The sequence below is a fragment of the Rhinolophus ferrumequinum genome, chromosome 4 (genome assembly GCF_004115265.2).
Source record: "Rhinolophus ferrumequinum isolate MPI-CBG mRhiFer1 chromosome 4, mRhiFer1_v1.p, whole genome shotgun sequence".
Classification (NCBI taxonomy): Eukaryota; Metazoa; Chordata; class Mammalia; order Chiroptera; family Rhinolophidae; genus Rhinolophus; species Rhinolophus ferrumequinum.
Window position 1 is genome coordinate 64341688 of NC_046287.1, and position 23900 is coordinate 64365587.

Consider the following 23900-nt stretch of genomic DNA (forward strand, 5'->3'; position numbering starts at 1 on the left):
TTTGTAATTCCCCAAATTGAAAACAACCTAGATGTCCTGTAAAAGGTGGATGGTTAAACAGACTGTATTACATTCATGCTGTGGAATACTACTCGGTAAATAAAAAAGGGAACAAGCTAATGATACACACAACCTGCATGAAACTCCAGAGAATTATAGGCTCAGTGGAAAAAGAGTCCTAAAAGATTGCATACTGTATCACTTCATTATATAATATTCCCCAAAATATGTAATTATAGAAATGAAGAACAGATTAGTGGTTGCCATGGGTTAAGAAGTTTGTGTGAGGTGGCGGAGGGGAGGAGGGGAATGAAAGTGGATATGGCTTTAAAAGGCAACAGGAAGGATCTTTGTGGTAATGTAAATATTCCGAATCCTGACTATATCAATATCAATACCCTTGTTATGCTATTGTACTATAGTTACCATTGGGGAAATTTCTTAAAGGGTACATGATATCGCTGTATATTATTTCTGCACATGCAGTGATCTCAAAATAAAGAGCTTAAATGAATGATATAGTCCCTACCTCAATTTGAGCTTCATATTGAATTTATCAAATTTTAATTTATAATTCATTTGTATAATGTTTTAGAACTGATAAAAATATGAAAACTTCTATACTGTTTACTGTATTTTCCCCAGCATTTGACAGCCTAGGATGAAATGTCTTCATGTTCATTGGGTCTTGGAGGATTACAAGAAATATGTAACATTACTCAAACTAAAAGCAAAACTACTCAGGTCCCAGCCATTTTTTTTCCTAGTGGAAATTTTTACCTTTTCCCTCCAAGTACGGAGTCTTATAATCATACAAACAGATTGCAAAATGGACATTCACAATGATATTTATTGAGTTCATATTATAATTAATGAACTGAACTTGGTTCCATAGTCTTGGAAAGAAGGATCACATAAAGATTCCTTCAGAACCTACATGGAATTAATGAAATTTTCTAAGCCAGCGTAACATTCAGAATTTTATTTTCATATTTTCTGGTTTTGTAAAAATATAATTATATTGAGTTAATACTTATTGAGATATTTCTGTATGTCAAGTACTATTTTAATTGCTTTATATATGTTAATCATTCAACTACACAACAGCTCTAAAGATGGAACTGTTTTTATAAACATTTTTATAGTTAATGAAACTGTGCTACAGAGTGGTTAACTTACTTGCCCAAGATCATATAGCTAATAAATTTAAAAGCTTAATTATAATCCAAGGCTGACTGGTTTTATAGAGTACACTACTAAGAATTAATATTATATAATATTTATCAAATCACAGCATACTATAGGCTTTTCGACATATTTATAGGAAGCAAAAGGAATCTTGAAAGATCATTACAAGGCTGTTGTAGTGATATCACTCATCAGTCTGTTGCATACATAACCATCTTAAATCACAGTCACATTAGTGAGGGATCTGAAAACCTTAGAATAAAAGAAGTGAAACAAACCTAAGTTCTCTCATTGGTAATAGGAGTTAATAGAAATGTATTATCTCAGCTCCAAGGGGTCAATGGCTTGGAAATTGGTGGCCAAACTGGAAGTCAACATAGATCTTCTCTGTTCCTGATCTGTGTCTGTCAACCTAATCTTCTTCTCTTAGGAAAGGAAACGTAGTGGAGTGAAATGACTACCGTTATGACATCTGCCACTGTCCTTTAAAGCCATAAGTATCACTGGGGAAAAAGAGTGTCCCCTATTGTGATATTGTGTTCCAGGGGCCACAGGATCATACACTTATGCCCCAATGTGATGCAAAGACTAGAAAAAGGTCATTTAATCTCTCGGATTAACTATGTCTATCCCTAATACTATGATGTATCCAGGAGACAGGGCAAGCAATGGATGGCTTCTTCCTTCCCCCAGATGAGTTTGTCCGAGAGCCTTAGAGGCCCTCATGCAAATGAGCTTCTGCTGGGCCTCCTCCTTCCGTGCGCCCCTGACATGCCCAGACAGTGCTGGTGATCAGATGAAGCCACACAGTGCTATCGTCATTTTGCAAACCGAAAAGATGAACATATACAGTGCACCCTGTAAAGGCTATTATCTCTTTTGCCATCTAACTACAAAACTGAAAGTTCTAACATTTTGACTTACAGCCTTTGGAATTATTATGAACCTTATGAAAATCTACAGAAAAAAATACACAAGACAGACTTATATTCAATTTACATAGATAGATGATAGATATAGATTGATAGATATAGATGTAGATATACAAATATATACACATATATGACATAGATTTAATTTACTTTCAAGCACATTTCATTCACTGTCTAAAACATTAATAAGTTGAATTTAATATTGTTTTGTTAGAGAAAAACAACAAAAAAGTCAAGAACTCAGTGATCCAAGCAAAATTCATAATGAGATTTTACATAATGAAATCTGTGACTCCAGGAGACAGTGATTTGCAGATATAGGGTATGATGTATCTTATCCTGTGGGTATTTTCTTTTTATGCATGGGTCTATGTATAGGCAGCTATAAAGTCATTGTTCTGCATATTAGATATGAGCTTCTTGCAGAATGCATTTTGATGAAAATGAAGTGTTGAATTGACAGTGAATGAGCTGCCCAAATAATCTTCACCAGTTTCTTCTAGAACATAGAGATTCCATTTAGTCAGTGTCTAACCTCATTGATTTTATAATAAAGATCCATTTCAATTTGTCAAAGCCTTTCTGAGAAGGAGGCCCACCCATCTCTTTTAGCTCTGTGATGACACATTGCTCAGTGCTGCCATGGGAGAATGGATCCCGATTAAGGTCTGTCCTGAATCAGCGTGACTGCATTGGTCAGTGCCAAACCTTGATGACAGATGCAAAGATCAGATTGGCCATACAACAAGCCTGGTCACTAGTCAAACATAAACAAAGTACCACAGCTCAACCTGAATCATAAAACTGTTAAAACTTTGCCGTGCTTGTTTCTGACCCTGGCTCTCTACAAAGGCTGAGCAGTTAATGAAAACTTGTGACCATCAGGTGTTGAACCCTCACCATCCAAGGCAAAATGAGACTGTTTCAACATCAGAGTGACTAGGTGATTTCCCTTGACACTGAGAAGTAATTCCATATTTTGAAATTCTAGAGCAATTATTGAATTAAATGCAATTATAACAAAGAATGAGGGAACCCATAGAAAGGAACACTTCTTAGAGTTATATTGTCAGTACATACCTCCCTCCAATCATAATTTAATCACATTCCAAAACATTTCTTTTTAATTTGTATACCTAGAGATACAATATATGAAACAAATAACTCAGGGCTCAGTACAATATTCCAAACCCAATGTAATTTATACAGAAGTCAGTATATTTATTACTGATGCTGGAGGTTATTAAGTTATCTGAAAGGTATAGACTTCATTTCTGTTTTCAAGAAATAGAGATTTATATTGCTTATTTATTCCCAGCTGTTTGAATATGTGAGTTGTGTTCAGAAAGAGATTAAAAATATTTGATGATATCAGTGGTTGACATAGCAGCAACTTGGGGGATTTCACCCAATTTTTTATCCAGAATAGGTTTCTGAGTGAGTACATGTGTCTATACTGTAGGTCTAATTGTGAGTGTCAGACCCAATAAAAGACAAATGTTTTGACAGTCTATCATGGAATATTATTATTGTTTCATTCTTTTTGAAATGTGAAAAATGTCGTTAATATATTTTCCTGACTCAGGTTTTTGCCATTGGAATATTATAAGTCTTCATAGGAGCCCTGAACACTGGACTAAGTCCCTGGACCCAGATTCCACTGTAGCTTTGCTACAAACTATCTGTGTGGCTTCAAGTGAGCCTTTAAACCTTTTGTTATCTGTATTTTCTCACTTGTAAAAAGGAGAAGCTGGAGTTTCAGAATCTCATTATTCTATGTTTATGAACAAAACTATAATGAATTGAGAGTAATTCCTGAATAGCCTACCTTTTAGACATGGAGAAGATGAATCTGAATTGTTGGTACCCGCTCTGTATATCAGGTTTCTTGTTAACACGTACAATTACTCATTCCACAGAATTTTGAATGCAAGACCTATTAAGGGTGCTCTTTGATGTGTCTATGCAATCTCAGGAACGACGGGCTTTGGCAATAACTAAAATCAGAAGACATTTTTGCAACATGTATTTATTCTTGAAATGGAAAGAACTCCAAGTTATACATCAATCTTTTCAACCTCTTGGGTAGTAACAATGCCAGAACAGGATTACGGAAAACAATGATATATACTATAAGGATAGATCATTGTCTGTAGATAGAAACATGAATCTATATTTCCGTCCAAAACTTTACTAGAGCATGCTTAAAGAGGTTTGGAAACACCTGAGAGTAGGAGCACACGTTCAGGAATCTTGTCAGACATTTAATCTTGCCTCTGTTGTTTGTGCTATGACTGCAGGAAGGCTATGTCCTCACTTATACTGTCCATAACCAGAAAAATAACATTTCTGGGGGCTCCGGGGGGAGCGGGGGCAGACGGTAATGGTGGAAAGAACCCAGGGCCAAGAAATTGAGTTCTAGTCCCAAGTTTAATACTAACAAGCTCTGTGTTGACGATCTGGTCATTTTACAATATTTGGCCATAGAATTAGGAGAAAATTCATAGTAGTCCCTCCTTATCCATGGGTGGTATGTTCCAAGACCCCTGAGTGAATGCCTGAAACTTGGGATAGTACCAAGCCCTATATGTCGTATGTTTTTTCCTATGCATACATACCTCTGATGAAGTTTAATTTATAAATTAAACATAGTAAGAGATTAACAACAATAACTGATTATAAAATAGAACAATTTTAATAATATACTGTAATAAAAAGATATGTGGATGGTTTGGGGGCCATTATTAAGTAAAATAAGGGTGATTTGAACACAAGTACTGCAATATCAGGACAGTTGATATGATAAACCAAGATGGCTACTAAGTGACTAATGGGCATAGAGCATATACAGTGTGGCGATGCTGGGGAAAGTTATGAGTCACATCCTGGACGGGACTAAGTGGTAGCTCATGAGATTTCATCATATCACTCAAAATGGCATGCATTTAAAACTTAGGATTTTTTTATTTCTGGAATTTTCCATTTAATATTCTCAGACCATGGTTGATGGCAGGAAACTGACACCACGGAAAGCAAAACCACTGATAAGGAGTGACTACTGTATTATTAATCTTCAAAGTAAAATTAGATTATTTCCAATACTCTCTGATATCCTCTCTTTTGTACAACTACTGACTCTTCCGTGTGCTGTGTTGCAAAGATTAATGGGCTGGGTCTTGTTAAAAAACTTCTAGGTAAGATGGATTCTAAACCAAAGTGTAGGAAGCAGCTCTTGCTTCATGATATTTTTCTTCTCTTTTCGGTGTCCCATTTTGCTTCATGCTTTTCCTTACTTCTCAGGCTACTTCACCATTTGAAGCCTGCTCAGGCCAGTGGTACATTACGCTTCAGAACTTTCCAACCCCTTCTTCTTAAAAAGTTTATTTTTCTACTTCTCTTTCTCCTCAGTTAAATGTTTAGTTAACAAAGCCAGTTACATAAACTAATTCTTCATACATTCCAATATAGGAATATAATCCTTGAGATAAGGGAAATACAAAACGTAAGCTCAAAATTCACCAGTCTTTCCCTTTCCTTGTTCATTCATAACCTCTTAGCTCTCTGTAATGTGCACATTCCCTATAAATCATAATTTTCTATTTCCAGAATATTCTTACTGATTATGCTTCTATAGCACTCAGTTATGTAAGGTGAAGATCAGAATGGCTCGTTCTGATGCCTTAGGTGAGAAGCAGCATTTTCAAATAACATCTGACTTTTACCACCACCTATTCTGTCTTTGGAGGCAGAGTATGAGAATAGTGAAAAGTCTGGGCTCTAGAGAAAAGCAAGATTTCAAATCTCTTTTCTGCCACCTATACCCAATTTGACCATGATGGACGGGCTACATAATATCATTGTGTCCTAATATTTTTTTGTTTGTAAGATACAGACGATAACCTCTGTCTACCTTGCACAGATGTTTTGAGATTCTAAAGAATTCACATACAAGAAAGTGTTTATGATCTCCTACGGAAATATAGTTTTGATAGACCAAGGAGAACAAATATTGTGATGATGAGAAGGACACCACATGATTGGACATAGCATTACCATTGACGTTTAGCAGATATTAGATTCTCATCTCTACTTATTGTTTAGAATACATCTGAACCTGCTCTATTTAGACAGCATATTTCTCCGATGGGGCATTTCATGATGTATTTCCTGCTCCTGTTGAAATAAATAAAATGAAGTAGAAAACAGGTAGCTATGGGAAGGATTTTTTTTTACCCTAAATTTCTTATTTTTCCTTTATTTTCTTTTAAATTGTTTCTCACTTATATGAAGACCTAATTTGCCTACCAGTGCTGCTGCCTAAGTATATTGATTCTGACTCCCCTCTGGTGTCTACTGAGATACAACTCAAACAGATCAAGGGAAATGCAAAAATGTTTCCCCAAAGTGAAATCAGCAAAACATTCACAGCAGTAAGAAGAAAATTGGTGGAAGGAAAGGAGAGAAAATAAACAGTTGAAATAGGTAGACAACGAATTGTCCCCCATCAGCCCTACATTCATGACTTTTGTTCAGAGAATGGACAGATGCATAGAAATGTAAGTATGTAAACGGTGTTTAATAAACATACATTAAATTCATATACAAATAAATGTGAAACTTACGTTATGCAAAATGGTTGTTTGCATATCTAATCTTCTGAGACTGGAAATTGGAGAAGCAAAGGACTGTTTTTTGCAGTATGACTCAAAACAACAACAAAAATCATATGGCTGGATAGTTAGCTCAGGGATTTGAAGAAATTCTGTTTTGTGCTTATTAAGGCTGTGGTTGGTTTCTACCATACTATGGTTTATGATTATTTTATTTTAATTATCTATGCAGCTTCCCAGATATTTTGGAAAGGCTTCATATATAAGTGAATATATTTGCCATTTTATCCTTTATTACTGTCCCTGGAAATAGCTAGACGTGATCCACAAGGTTACCTAACATTCTTCTACCATTCTTTGTACCCTAAGATATCCCATAAGTTTAATGTCTTTTATTCCACCACATTGAAAGCATAAATGATATTTTGCTGGGTCACAGAGATGATGTCCCTATTATATTCTCTCATCAGATCACTGACACCATAAACTGTAATGGCTTCTTCAGAACTAGGTATTAACATATCTGGCGTCAGCCTATATTGGGGAAGTCCTCAATCCTGCAAATGGTTGTTAATAACTTACATTGACACAGAGCATTTTCATCTCAATCTTAAAGTAATATATATACTATACAGAAAGTGAGAATCCATCCCCTGCTGCAATGACAAGCATTTCTAAAATGGAATGCAACAGCTGGATAGCTACTGCTCTGTCACAGAGCCAGAGATGAATATTGTATTTAGTATGAGCTGAATTAGGTTTCTGAAATCCACTCTCACTTTTCAGTGAAGATTAAAACAGGTCACTGTGACCAATATTTCTTTATTTGTAAAAGGTGAAGCTACCGAGTTTGGCATTTCTCATTTTTCTGGTTCCTTTCTTGGGCCTGGAGTGATACTTAATGAAATGCTGGATCAGACAGCAAGAATTTTTACCCAGAGCATCCAGAAGGAATGTCATCAAAGAGTTAAAAAATAGAGTAAAAGACGAGACGCAAAGCCAGAATTTAAAACTATAGGACAATACCAGCCATAAGGAGGACAGGGCAGGAAAGAGTCATGTCAGGAAGAGAAAAAGGTCAGAAGGTTTTCTTTGAAGTAGGTCAAGGCAAAGAATTTAGGATGCCAGCCATGAACCAAAGGGCATGAGTGTGGAGGACTCTATTTGTTGCTTTCACCATGGTTCTTGAGTACTACAGTACCCATTCTGCGACCTGCACTCATGAATAATGGAGACATTCACCTGGATGGAGATATCATATAGGTCAATCATTTTTTTTTTTTAATCTTAGTACGGACTCTCCTCTGTTTTATGTGGTAAAAGTACATTGATTTTAATGTATCCTAACAATCAATCCATATGAACTATGCATAGATTACTTAATTTATGGTGGTTATTCTAGTCTCTTCTATGAGTACAGAGAAAACATCAGAACTTTGGTTAAAATCAAACAAATACAAACACACATTGAGTTTTCTAATTACAACTAAACCAGAACACTGCTCTTCTGAAAAGCACATTGGACTTGGAAGCAGAGACTTGATTTTAAGTGTGAACCCTGTCATTTTATAGTTATGTGATTTGGACTCTAATTTGGAGCCTGAACCTTCTCATATGAAAAGTGAAGACAGCAATACCGAGGCTATTATATTAAGAATCGAATTAATTAATGTATATAAAGATCTTTCGAAAAATTAAGCTACCGTATAAATATGAGAGATTACCAATGATTTGACTAGAGACATATTTCTTTACATAACCTCAGTTTATCAATCTATATGACCTTCAATACTGAAAATAGCCTGAAATAGAATTGTAAATACAGTGAGATGAATTGTTTCTGAGTTATAAGAAAAATTTTTCTCTTGAATATGCTTTTAAATGGTGAGATCTTTTAATATTTATGCCTTCATTCTTGAAAGATTAACTTACTGATATATACCATATAACATTTTAGAGCTGAAATACATGACACCTCTTGACCTTTAAGAGATTTATATGAATGTTAATGAGAATGTATGAAACATATAGAAGTCTATTATAAAATTATTTGGTCTATCTTCACGTCTGATTCATCAAGCAGATGTTGATTGAAAAGAGGTCAGATCAAGGGACATTATTCTGATTAATAACAAAAAGTTACTGAAAGATGTATTATTTAGAAAGCTCTAGGACAATGTTATATAAACAATGAAAATTTCCAACATTGAGAACTCTTACAATATAGTGAGCTTCTATCTACCTACTTAATTGCATTTCTTTCCATAATCCTTTTATGTTGAAGACTCTCCCTCCATCTAACGTAACTTAATGGGGTTATATCCCGAGGAGCAAGTACAGCTGAAGCACTAACTTCATTAGGTGCCTGACTCTACCTGTCAGGAACTCTGGCTCCAGACCAATTCAAGGTAAATTTAGGCTGGGAAAACAAGGTTACAAATAAGGTTACAAATAAACATATTTGGAAAAGCGACTGGTGGCAAAAACTCTTTTGTATGAAAATGTGATAATACATGATTGTTTTGAGGACTTAAGTGCTCGTAAAATTCTTAATCAAGTATATATCCAAACTAGATTGGAGATCGCTTTGGAAGATAAGATAAATAAGCTTTCCTTTTCCTGACCAAAAATTCAGAGAAGAGCAGGGATAAACAACCCCTTACCCCATCCACAACACAATACTCCTCAATCAACATTCACTTCATTCATCAAATACATTATAATATCAGGCTTGGAAACTACATAAAAGCAAGTGCTAATGCATTCTATATATTTCGCTACAAGAACCACACCTCTATTGCACATTTAGATTTTGTCTTGAGAAAAAATTTATTGTGAATTAAAACTTTTTCTTAGCTGATAAGTGTTATCTCTTATTTTTCCATAATACATTATTTTGAGTACAAAAACATATGAATTTTATGCATGCAAATCAAGAGATGGTATAAAGGGATGACTAAACTGTTGCTCATACCAGGACACCTTTGGGAGTGCAAGGGCAACAGGCATAAACCAGGGTTGTGTGGACACCTAGGGAAGTCACTGTCAGTGTCCATGGTGCTTGGAATTTGTTTTAGTGAATTATTTATTCAGGGAACAAAGATTACTTATTCCAAAAGAGCCTAAATCTTCTCTCCTGAAGGTATAGTGCTGAATTTAAAAAATCAAACCAAAAAGTTCCATAAGGTTGTGCAAATAAAATATATATTTCTTTCACTTTTGATTGTATTTCCCCCTATTTAATAACATGGAAAATCAGAAGCTAAAAGAAATAAAGCAAATTTGTTGGACAATGTAATTAACTTCTCTGTATCTCCACTCCCTCTTCTGTAAGCGTTGTTAATATTAAGAATATTTGTAAGAGTTGTGAAGGTATGAGAGTGACAACAAAAGCTCCCTCATTAGGTAGTTGTGGAGATTAAGTTAGATACTGTAGGTAAAGTGCTTAGACTAGTGCCTGACAAATGTTGCTTAAGAAACCTTGCATTTGATGTTTCTGAAAATTAACATTCCTCTCCTACAACTGAATTTTGAAACAATGAACAATAAGACAAATAATTCATTGATAAGGACCAAAATCACTTTTATTACTTATAAAAGCAAAACTGGAAGATTTAACTTACATCTGTAGACAAGAGAGCTTTCTGATGCACATGTCTCAATACGTCAGTGAACCTGTAAGACTTATGGTATGCAAGAGCAGAAGTAAACACATACTCTCTAAGGGGAGGTTTGCGCCCAAAGAGTCGGGACGAGAAATGACCAGATGATTGCATCATCCAGCCTAAGCCTGGTTTATCTTTGGCCCACACAACTTTTCTAGTATGTTCAGCCTTAGGGATATGGCTCACATGCATCTCCAGGATTCAAGTTGATGGAGTAGCCAGTATCTGGAACACTGTGGATAACAGTGGCCATGGTGAAGGGAGCTCGGGGAAGTCTCGGGGAGGCCAGGGCTGTTAAACTTCTTACCAGAGAAGGCACACATCAGTTCTCACATTATACTAATACTGAGAAGAATAATCCATATAGTCAAACTTAAGTAGGCAGGGAAGTTTGCTCTTCTATCTGAAGAAATGGAAAAAACGCAGCCTAGTTGTGAACAGCTCTACAAACTCTCCCAGTTCTCCCACCTTGCCTCTAAATATTTGCTTCATTTTCCTTTCTACACACAAAATAGACTCATCTCTTTCCCAAAGAAGGCAACCCCGAGGTCATATATGGTCCAAGAAGCAAGTTAAAGTCTAGAATCTGTGTATAAATGGTAGTCTCTGCAACAAAGGATAATGTGAAAATCCTTTATATCAGGCCCAGATATTGTTTTTCTTGATTCAGACACCTAACAGGTACAAAGACAAATTACTTTCCCATTCTTCAACCACATATACAATATAAAATGGTAGAACATAAACAGGACAACCTTAACATTCCCCCTCAGAAAGGGGCAGAATGCAGGATAGGAGACTTGCTGTCATCACTAGTTCATAGCAATTCTAAATGCCACTGGGCAGATGTTGGATAGACCCCTTTCCCTGGAAAAGACTCCACAATCCAATGATTTCTATAGTAATTGGCACTGCCTTCTGGAGAGATCCTTTTTGTTTGTTGTCCTCTTTGACCACATCTGAAAAGGATATTGGAGAATAATCCCTCTTGGGATGAAGAGCAGCTTTTTCAGCTTGCTTCTTGCTCATTGAAGGCTAGGATTCCAAAGATAATTTTTTTCTAAGTCTCAAAGAGTCAGAAACATTTTTAATATTGTTGCATATTTTATTGGACAATGTAATTCTCAAGAAAATCACTTATTTTCCATTTGATTCTAATAAGATTCATATCCAATAGCCAAGATTGCAGATTTTTTGTTTTTTTGTTTTTTAAAGTCATGCCTCTTTCTCTGGACTTACTAGTAAGTACTTTGAGCTTATCAAACTCTGTAGTGAGAACCACACCATTAATCTTGATTCCCTGAGTCATGTTGTTTAACTGGGTACTACCCTGTTTCCCCGAAAATAACACCTAGCCAGACAATCAGCTCTAATGTGTCTTTGGGAGCAAAAATTTATATGACCCGGTATTATATTATATTATATTATATTATATTATATTATATTATATTATATTATATTATATTTATTATATTATATTATAAAACCCAGTCTTATATTATAGTGAAATAAGACTGGGTCTTATATTAATTTTTGCTCTAAAAGACACATTAGAGCTGACTGTCCGGCTAGGTCTTATTTTCGGGGAGATTCAGTATGTTAACCTATTTTTTCTTTTTCCAGGTTTTAACACTGTTTGTGATGGCTAAGTCTGATTTTTATCCTTACTAGCAAGGCTGAGTTTTATTAGCCTTTCAGCTTTGTCACTCAAGGAGCTTCTTAGACTTTTATTTTGCCTATTGGAGAAAGAAGTAATTGTCTCCTTTTATTCTACAAGTCCCTTCTTTGTTTTCATTCTTTCTTATAAACTAGTTAGTCTTTTCTGACATTGTAGTATCTTTTCAAATACAATAAAGAGTAAGCAACAAAAGGCATTAATGTCTTTTTATCTAACCTCACTAAGACCTCTAAGCTCATTGGATACATTATCGGCTTTTTGAATTATTGCAGGTGATTTATTTATTTATTTTTTGTTTTTGTTTTTGTTTTTTACCAAATATGACACTAACATGAATCACAATATCTCCAGACTCCAATATTCACGTCCTCACTCTCCATTACCTGGCCTTTCAGGCAATGCTACATAGTTTAGATTTTTTTGAGATGAACATTCTAGGAACTAATTTTTATATCAGTTAAGATAGGTTACAGTATAGCAAGGTAGCAAATGTTTTCCATCACAGGGATTCTTGCTATATGTCCATCCAGTGTTGTTTGGGTCCTGTGCTCAACTCCATCCTCCTTAATGGAACAGGCCACTGGATCAGACCCTATTTAGTCCTTATGGCAGGAGAAGAGAGTCATTGGCCCAACTTTATTTGCACAGAGAAATGGAACTCTCTCATGTATCTGACAGCAGAGAACAGCGCTAATGACTTCACAGCTACTAATACCCAAGTTGTTCTTGTAGCTAGTTGAAGGGATTTTGTTTCTCCTGCCAGGGAATGAATGAATGAATGAAGGGACTCAGAAAGATGTGTAGTGCTATGCTAATAAAGCCCCTTCCCCATGAATGGAGGCCCCAGGCCTGGGATAGAATTAACATTCTCCAACTCCCTCCAAATAATTGAATGGTTTGTTATTTAATCCATTCATTTTAACCATGAAGCTCATGGTAAATTAAGATGTGGCTATTCCTCTCCAGGGAGATCAGTGTTCTATCAGGACAGAGCTGCTCCTAGTTTTATGAAGCTGCTCCCACAAAACAAAACAAGTGCAGATAATTTTGGTATGTTTTTTTCTGGGGCCACTGGTGTGCAGGGTACATTTTTTCCCTCAAAGGTTCCTAAATAGGCCACAAAAAATACATTTATTAAATTAACAACAGACCCAAACCTGAAAATGTAATTCCTATTTTATTTAATATTCCCCAATTTTGTCCAATTGCATTGACCAATAGAGTTCATCAGAGATGAGACAATATTTCATGTTTCTTTCTTGTTCCATTCAGCACATTCTAATTTTTAATTCTCCTCTGAGCACCACAGTTTTGTCAACCCTGTGACAAAACTATGACATATTGACAGTAGACTCTGTCTAGTGACAGATTTAAATATTGCTAGTGAATAGCCATTTTGTCACTTTAAGTCTCATGTACTCAACCTACGGACGTCAAACTTGACCACGTAGACAAGCAATTTGAATCCAAGTGCACTGTCCACAATATTCTTTGGCCCTAAATGCAGAAAGCAATTTGGGACATAAGTCCTAGTACCACCTACTTAGTCCTAACATTAAAATGCATGAAAGTTAAGAGAGCCATACAATTAACTTCCATCCATCAATGTCCTTGCTTCAACAATTATAAATTATTTTTTCAATTGAATTTCATCTATCCCCAACCCCTACTTCTCCTGCTGCTGCTGCTGTTGTTGCTTATTTGAAAACAAAACAAAATAAAAACTTTCTCATTTCACCCACAGACACTTTAGTTGGCACTAATGGTTTAAAGCTGGAACCTCATTAGAGCCCTGTAAAAGCTGGTTGCTTTACAGTTTAAAAGCAGAAACAATTATTCTTCCTTCAAAGTGAAAACAGCCAGTAAAATTCTCTTTTCTGTCTGATTGAAAACTGGTGTGTTTGAACTTTCCTACCAAAGCCTCTGTGAATGACAGACAAGTGGAGATCACATTTCCCACAAAACCTTGTGAGGCCAAGTGGTTGCAGACGGCACCGAGGCCACCTGCACATGTAGATGACTGGGTCCTTGCTGATATAGTCAGGGCCAGCTGGTGTTTGGGTAGTTCTCCCAAGGCCTGTTGCCTGCACTTTGGCTGAGGTCTACACTCCTCAGTCTTTACTGAGACTCAATCCTTTGCTGAGGCTTGCTCACTCTTCAGTAAGGCAAAAAACCTTTGCTAATACCATCACTCTTACTCAGTTCTGTGTTTTGTTAAGTCTGTACACCTTTGTTCAAGAAGAGCAAGTCCTAAAGCATCATGTACTGAATACCCAACGTGTTTTCATGAAGCATCTCCAAAGCTCAATTCCATAAAAAGCCTCAAGTAGTTCTTATGTATTTGGGTTTTCCACATTTCATTCATTGTGTTCCTTTAAACCCATCAATCCATGCCCCAGATATGGAGTGTTTGGGTAGGTTCAATAAATAGCGTCCCTCATGTCTACCTCAGTTCTAAACTATCTGGGAAATAAAACAAATGGAGTAAAGAAAGAGGAATTGGATCAAGGACAAAAATTTCACCTTCATTTACTGAAAAAGCGGACATTGGAGAATGTTGCTCATATATGTATTTAATTGTGCCTCCTATTATTAAACCTGAAACTAAACAGATTTCCCCTGCCTCAGGCATCTTCCCATACTGAGGCAGGCTCCTATAAATTGCATAATCTGTGAGAGCAAAGCTGCTCCTAAGAGGAAGGAATGAGGCAGAAGCTGGGCTATGCATGCCTCCTTTATCTTTCCAATCACAATCGTCTGATTAAGTTACTTCTCTTGGAAAGGAGTGAAGAGACAATGAGGGACCTAAACTGTCATAATAATGAAGTTCCCTTTACATTGAACAAACTATCAGGAAGGGGAAGGAACTAATTCTGTTGTGGTTGTATTATTTTATTGTAGGTATCAACCATGCCTGACTATAAACAAACTCACATTTAAAAAAAAAAAAAAAAAGAAAAAGAAAATTCTTAGGTCATACAATACAGACACAAGCAAAATTAAGTTTCTTAATGTGCAACAAAGATATGGGAAAAGCGATTGCACAAGATTGGCTCAGTAAGAAATTTCAGATCCCATTACCAAGACATTAGGCCTGGGGGACATGGCTGACTTAGTGACAAATTTATTGTCTTACCAGGTAGAAATTGTGTCTGGGCATTGATATGGCTCTTCTGAAGAGGGGAGGATAAAAATCAAGATAATTTTTTGAAGGGCTTCTTAAGTGTGGCAGATTCCTCATGCCAAACACGCTATTAAGCATGACGGTGGGTTCACCCGGAATGAGTTCTCATAAAGAATAGAAAGTCTCATAATGCCTGAGAGAGACACTTGTGTAGGTGTATTCTTTGCCTATGCTGTTCTCATGTCTTTATTTTACTGTGGTAAAATATACATTAACATAAAATTTACCATTTTTAAATGGACAATTCAGTGGCATTAAGTCCATCCACAATATTGTGCAACCATCACCATTATCCATTTCCAGAACCCATATTTTTTAGGTGCTTAATAATCCTTATGCATTGAACTGAGCAGAGCCCCTGATTTGGGGTCCGATATCTTCAAACCCAATCTCAACCTCCTTAGATTTGGGACAAAGAAAATTATCAGCATCAGTATCATCCTCAAGATCATTGTCATCCAAAGTCATCCCATAAATGACAGAACTGGGAATAGAACCCAGGCCTTATGATTCTCATACCCTGCGTCTCACCACAGCTCTTGTTGTGCTATTTGCAACAGGTGCTTTCAGTTCAACTGTGAGAGAAGTAATTCAAAGCTCTGACCAACTGCTTTAAAACCTGAAGCACTTTTTAAATAAATATTATTTTATGAGAAGAGCATGAGAAAGAAAGAAGAAACAAAGGGACTTTAATCACTTAGTCTCCCAGTTTGTATCTAAAGAGGCCAATACATTTAAGTTATGAATACTAGATAAAATGTAATTCCAGATAAAATGTAAGAAATAGCAGGCAACTTTTATATAAAGACATGTTTATAAATAGCAGAATACATTATCTATTGCTTCTTGGTCTCTTCCTGTGAGCATGGTACTATTTAAATCCAGATATGCTACTTTACCCCTAATACATGGTGGCTGAAAAAAAACGTGCTATATTTAGCATTAACAGTGCAGGCATATGGTCCAAATAATTCACGCGTTTCACGCCTCCTCTTCTGCTTTCATTTCTTGTAATATCTTTTCTCATTACCTTCTACTTAACTCTAGGACTTTGCAATAGTCTGAATAAAGAAAAGGTTAATTCATTTCCCCCCCAATCAATTGTAGAAAAAAGGAAAGCTTTTCTCAATGTTTCGGACAAATTAGTGAGAGTTTAATGCAACTATGAACACCTAATTCTGTATCAATACAAATTACACTTATTTTATTTTATTTTAATTTACAGGTAGTTAACTTCACATTTTTTGGCTTGGATTTGCTTGGGTTTTTTTGCATATAGTTCCATGAGCTTTTATGGATGTGTAAACTTTTGTAACTACCACCACATACAGGATGCAAAACATTTATTGCACCCCAAAGATTGCACAAGCTGCCCCTTTGTATTCAGAACCTCTTTCGACTTTTAACCCTGGGCAACCACTGATTTGCTCTCTCTTCCTATATTTTGTCTTTTCCTGAATGTAAGTGGACTTCTTTTTAATTTAAAAACCCCAGTATTTCAACTTAATAGAATGTTTGTTTCACTAAAAAGATTATATCGTTTACAAACTTTCACCAAATGTTCTTTAATATATCTGACTCAATAAAGAATAGGTGACACCTTGGTCAAATACTAAATCTAATTTATTTGTTTATTTATTTTTAAAAAATCATAATTATACATTATTGAAATAGAAGCAAGTTTTAGGTATCTCTGACAGATATTTCTAAATATTTGGCTTTAAATGGGCCTGGAATTTCAAAATAATGTCTCCATGAAGTTCATTTTCAGTGCCCTATCAAATGGTAAAACCACAAGCATTTATATTCAAAAGGCAGAATTTTGAATTTTTCCAGTTAGGAGGAAACTGTGAAAAGAGATTGCTACTATATTACTGATATGATTTTCTTTATAATGACTAAATAAAATCATCAATTTGGTGGAAAGTCTCAATTCCCAGCAATTTCCACAATGATTCAATCTTCTTAAATCTTTACATGTTGCTTCAAAGTTAAAAATCTGCCTTATGCCTATAAAGTGATATATTCAGATAATTCAAGATTTGTATATATTGACACTTGACTAAGCCACCTGAAATAATAAAAATATTCTCTATTGGACTTTCAGACTTAATAGATATTTTGAATCTCCTCTTAATTTTTAATCTCACGTGTGATAACCATTTGCTAGATGGTCAGTATGGCAAAACTGTGATATGCCTCTTCATTCATCATAAAACGATTAACTCTCAACAGCAAAGAATCCTATTCCCAATAGTCAGTGTTTGTTTCCACACTGAAAAAAGTCGGGAAATACATTACTGACCACCACATTTCTCTGTGACTATAGCAGTGTTTATATTCTTGTAGCAGTACTTTCTTGACAATACACAGAACAGTACACAACCTACACAATCATGCTGAGCATGATGGGCCTGTAGTTGTCTACATCATGGTTTACAAAATAATCATAATGTAAAACAAAAATATTTTCCTCTATAGGTTGTGATTCAAATGAAAAAATGAACAAATAAGTTGCTGAGCATCTCTCCCTATATATGTATCTCTCAAGATATAGTAACTGATTCATCTTTCAACTTTAGAGATTTCACCCGAATCTAAGTCCACATTTCTACTATTGGCAGAAATATACATGCTAATAATTGCATTTCTACAACTATATGGTATTGCTATTATGTAATATTCATTAGTGTCTCTTGTAAGGGAATATTAGGGATGAGGTTTGCTAGTAACATTTCAGCTGATTTTACAAGCTTCTCTGTTTCAATGTTAGTTAAACCTCATTTTTGTTAAGAAAATAGCAACTTTGAATGATGCCTCAGTGGCATCAATTTTCACTTGAATGCATTGTTTTGCACTTGTTGAACAAAAAGGCATTTGGATTACTAAAGAAGATACTTTTCTCTGTTTGAAAATAACATTTAAAACTCAATAAATTTTATGCTACATTTAACAAAATTTCTTAACAGTGAATACACCAGTATTCTGGTGTGAATTCTTAAATACTTGTCTTTATATTTCAATTTCACCTTTTTTGGGAGGTTACATATGACACAGACTCATTTGTCTTACTACATTAAAAAAACTGCATCCCATTTTTGCACTGGAATTTTCTTCAACATTCATACTACAGTATTTTTGAAATTGCAATATTGTTATTAAATTACTATTTTAAAAGGAAATGAGGATGATGTCATAAAATAGCAGCATGAGGTGAGCCTCTTGAAATCTCCCTTGGAATTTACAACAAATTGAACAACTATAACTCCACAAAGGACTACCTGCAGCAAACAAGAAAGACTAAGAGGTGCACTACTGAAATCATCTAAAGGTGGGCAAATTGTGTGAGTGGGGGAAGAGGGAAGGGAGAAGTGTGGAGACAGGGCCGTGCAGGCGGTAGATGCAGACTTAGCTCAGTTCTCCGAGCTCTCAGGATCCAGGAACTACTGGAGCTGCAGGAGAGGGAAGAACTCGGACTGCTAGGACTCCACTTATGGCCCACAGGGTTGAGGGGACAGCATATAATACGGCTGAACCCAATGCTGATGGCACAGACCTCGGAGCAAAGGCAGAGGGAAGAAGGCTGAAAACGGTGGTTTAAGCCCTCACTGCCAAGCAGAAAATGGAAGCCCTAGGCACTGAGCCTAGCCACCCCATCTCTACCCTCCCAGAGCTCACCCAACCCCCACCTGCCTGGTGCTAGAAGTAACAGTGTCCTATGAAAAGAACAGAATATTTGTAGTTCTGAGAACTGTGGTCCGCAGACATGGACTCACAGCCCAACTAGTTCCGGCAAAGGGGAGAGAACCGTGGAAATAGGACTGGCTGTGGTGGTGGTCGCTGCCTTTGCTTTGGGCCACTTCTCACCATGCACCCCACCCCTGTCCCCACCTATCTGGGCTGATCCTTACAGGAATTAACAGAGCTTCTAAAACACACAGGCTCTGAATCTGGTACAGGAAGAGCTTTGGAACTTCAGAAGCTCTCCACATCCCCCCACCGAGGCACTGCCCTATGACCCAGGCAAACTGTTCACAGAGGAGAAGCCCACCTTCCAGGAAATCCCTCCATTGTGTGAGAAGCCAGAATAGTGCAGAGAAAATATAATAATACAGTGTGAGAGAGAATAAAAGGCTTCAGTCAGAGAGAAAATAAAACACTCTACCAACACTTACTAGAAAACAAAAGAAAGACCTCTTTCTATCAACTTGTTGCAGAACCCTCTCATATAGATGTCTAGGAAGGGATATAATAAATCACTAATTGCCATGAATAACCAAGGTAACAACACAGCTCAGAAAGAAAATGAAAAGTCTCCACAAAGTGAACTTAAACACATGGAAATATGTGACTTAAATGACAGAGAATTCAAGATCGCAGTCTTAAAAAACTCAATGATATGCAGAAAAAAACAGACAGGCAGTTTAATGAATTCAGAAACACAATCAAAGAACAAAATGAACATTTTACCAAAGAGATTGAAATTTTAAAAAAGAACCAAATAGAATTTCTGGAGATTAAGAATTCAATTAAAGAAATGAAGAATGAAATAGCCAGCTTAGGGAGTAGAGCTGACGAGATGGAGGAAAGAATCAGTGATATCGAAGATAAAAATCTGGAAATGACACAGATGGAAGAAGAAAGAGACTTGAGACTTAAAAGAAATGAAAGAACTCTACAAGAACTTTCTGACTCTGTCAGAAAGAGCAACATAAGAATAATAGGCATACCAGGAAAAGAAGAAAGAGAGAAGGAAACAGAGAGTATATTCAAACAAATAGTCGATGAGAACTTCACAAACTTGTGGAAAGTACTGCATCCTCGAATCCAAGAAGCAAATAGAACACCTAATTATCTCAACCCCAGCAGGCCTTCTCCAAGGCACATTGTATTGAAGCTGTCAAAAATTAACGACAAAGAAAGACTCCTCAAGGCAGCCAGGGAAAAGAAGACAGTAACCTGCAAAAAAAGCTTATTAGATTATCATCAGATATTTGGGAGAAACTCTACAAGCCAGAAGGCAGTGGAATCAAATATTCAAACTATTGAAAGAGAGAAATTATGAGCCAAGAATAATATATCCAGCAAAGACATCCTTTAGATATGAAGGAGGAATGAAGACCTATCCAGACATCCAGAAGCTGAGGGAATTTCTAACACGTGACCTGGACTACAATAAATACTGAAGGAGGCTATTTGACCAGCATAAAGAGGGTTAATTTGTACCAACCAAAACATAAAAGGGAGAGTAAAGGCCTGAACCAGAATATGGGAATGGAGAAAGTAAGCATGCTAAAGAAAATGGAATACTCGAAATATCAAATTTTCTTTTACATAAACTTAATGTAACCACTCAAAAAAATACAGAATGGAAATATATAAGGCAATAAAAGAAGAAACAGAGGGGAAAATCATAGAATGCCACCACACAGAAATAATAGACAACAACAGAAAGGCAAAGAAAAAATGGAGACACAGTCTTACCAGAATACCAAAGATAGAATGATAGGATATCCTCACATATCAATAATCATCCTAAATGTAAAGGGACTGAACTCACAAATAAAAAGTCACAGAGTAGCAGACTGGATCAAAAAACTAAACCCAAACATATGCTGCCTCCAAGAGACACATCTCAGCTACAAGGACAAGCATAGACTCAAAGTGAAAGCGTGGAAATTGACACACTAAGCAAATGGTATAAGAGGAAACAGACTGCAGGATAAAAAAGGTAACAAGAGATAAAGACGGACATTTCATAATGATAAAGGGGACTATACAACAAGAAGACATAACAGTCATCAATATTTATGCTCCCAAAAGCAGAGCACTGAAATATACCAAGCAACTACTAACAGAGCTAATGGGAAAAATTGACCAAAACAGAATTATACTAAACAAAAATACACTAATGAATTCACTAGTGAATTCTACCAAACCTTCAAAGAGGATCTAATACCTATCCTACTCAAACTCTTCCAAAAAACTGAAAAAGAGACAATACTCCCTAACTCATTTTATGAGGTTAACATTACACTGATACCAAAATCTGGTAAGGATGACACAAAAAAGAAAGCTACAGACCAATATCTCTGATAAATACAGATGCAAAAAAGTAAACAAAATTCTAGCAAATCGAAAGCAACAGTACATTAAAAAGATTATCCAACACGACCAAGTGTGGTTTATCCCAGGGGCACAAGGATGGTTCAACATATGCAAATCCATCAATGTGACACATCACATAAACAAAACAAAGGACAAAAATCATATGATTATATCAATTGATGCAGAAAGAGCATTTGACAAGATACAACATCCATTTATGATTAAAACACTTAATAATATAGCTATAGAAGGAAAATAACTGAACATAATAAAGGACATATATGACAAACCCTCAGCTAATATCATAATTAATGGTGAAAAACAGAAGCCCTTTGCTCTATGTTCAAGAATACGAAAGGGCTGTCCGCTATCACCTCTGCTTTTCAACATAGTATTGGAAGTCCTCACCAAGCAATCACCAAGATAAAGAAATAAAAGGCATTCACATTGGGAATGAAGAAGTTAAATGGTTACTCTTTGCAGATGACATGATGCTTATATAGAAAACCCTAAAGGCTCCACTGAAAAGCTATTAAAAATAATAATCGAATACAGTAAAGTTGCTGGCTACAAAATCAACATACAAAAGTTGATTGCATTCCTATATACTAACAATGAAATCTCAGAAAAAGAAAAAAAATATTCCTTTTGCAATTGCAACAAAAAGAATAAAATACCTAGGAATAAACTACCCAAGGATGTGAAAGACCTATGTGCTGAAAACTATAAGACATTTTTAAAAGAAATTCAAGAAGACACAAAGAAATGGAAAGACATCCCACGCTCATGGATTGGAAGAATCAACATAGTTAAAATGGCCATGTTACCCAAAGCAATGTACAGATTTAATGCAATCCCCATCAAAATCCCAATGGCATTTTTTAAAGAAATAGAACCAAAAAATCATCAGATTTGTATGGAACCACAAAAGACTCTGAATAGCTAAAACAATCCTAAGAAAAAAGAACAATGCTGGAGGTATCACACTCCCTGACTTTAGCTTATACTACAGGGCAACAATAATCAAAACAGCATGGTAATGACAGAAAAACAGACACACAAACCAATGGAATAGAACTGAGAACCCAGAAATAAACCCATATAAATATGGACAGATAATTTTTGACAAAGAAGCAAAAAACATACAATGGAGAAAAGACAGCCTCTTCAATAAATGGTGCTGGGATTTGGAAGGCCACATGCAAAAGAATAAAACTGGACTGCTATCTGTCACCATAGCATTAATTTTGGTAATATCTGTACCAAAATTAATTCAAAATGAATCAAAATCTTAAGCATAAGACTTGAAACAATAAACTGCATAGAAGAAAACATGGGTACTAAACTTATGACCTTGGGTTCAAAGAGCAGTTTATGAATTTGACTCCAAAGGCAAAGGGCGTAATAGCTAAAATAAATGAATCGGACTACATCAAACTTAAAAGCTTCCGCACAGCAAAAGAAACCATCGACAAAATAAAGAGGCAGTCAACTTGAATGGGAGAAGATTTTTGCAAACAGCGCCTCTGATAAAAGGCTAATATCCAAAATATACAAGGAACTCATGCAACTCAACAACAAAAAAACAAACAACCCAATTGAAAAATGGACAGACGACCTGAAGAGACATTTCTCCAAAGAGGACATACAAATGGCAAATAGACATGAAAAAATGCTCAACATCACTAATCATCAGAGAAATGCAAATAAAAACCACAAAGAGTTATCACCTCACCCCAGTTAGAATGGCTATCATCAACAATACAAATAGTAACAAGTGTTGGAGAGGTTGTAGAGAAAAAGGAACCCTCATACACTGTTGGTGGGATTGCAGATTGGTGCAGCCACTATGGAAGGCAGTGTGGAGTTTCCTCAAAAAATTACGAAAAGAATTACTGTATGACCCAGTAATCCCTCTCCTGGGTATCTACCCAAAAAATATGAAAACATTCATCCATAAAGACATGTGTGCTCCAATGTTCATTGCAGCTTTATTTACGGTGGCCAAGGCATGGAAACAACCAGAATGTCCTTCGATAGATGAATGGATAAAGAAGTTGTGGTATATATACACAAAGGAATACTATTCGGCGGTAAGAAAAGATGAAATAGTATCATTTGTGACAACATGGATGGATCTTGAGATTATAATGCTAAGCAAAATAAGTCAGACAGAAAAAGTGGAAAACCATATGATTTCACTGATATGTGGTATATAAAACTGAAAACAACAAAAGGGCAAGACAAACAAATGAAGGAACAAAAACTCATAGACATAGACAACAGTTTAGGGGTTACCAGAGGTAAGGGGGGGGGCTCTAGAAGAGGGTAAACGGGGTCTAATATATGGTGATGAAAAGAGACCTGACTCTGGGCAGTGAACACACAAGGTGAGACATAGATAATGTATTACAGAATTGTACACCTGAAATCTATGTAACTTTACTAACAATTGTCACCCCAATAAATTTTAATTTAAAAAGTTACTATTCTACTACATTTTATCAATGATCTATTGATTTATTTGTATGAATG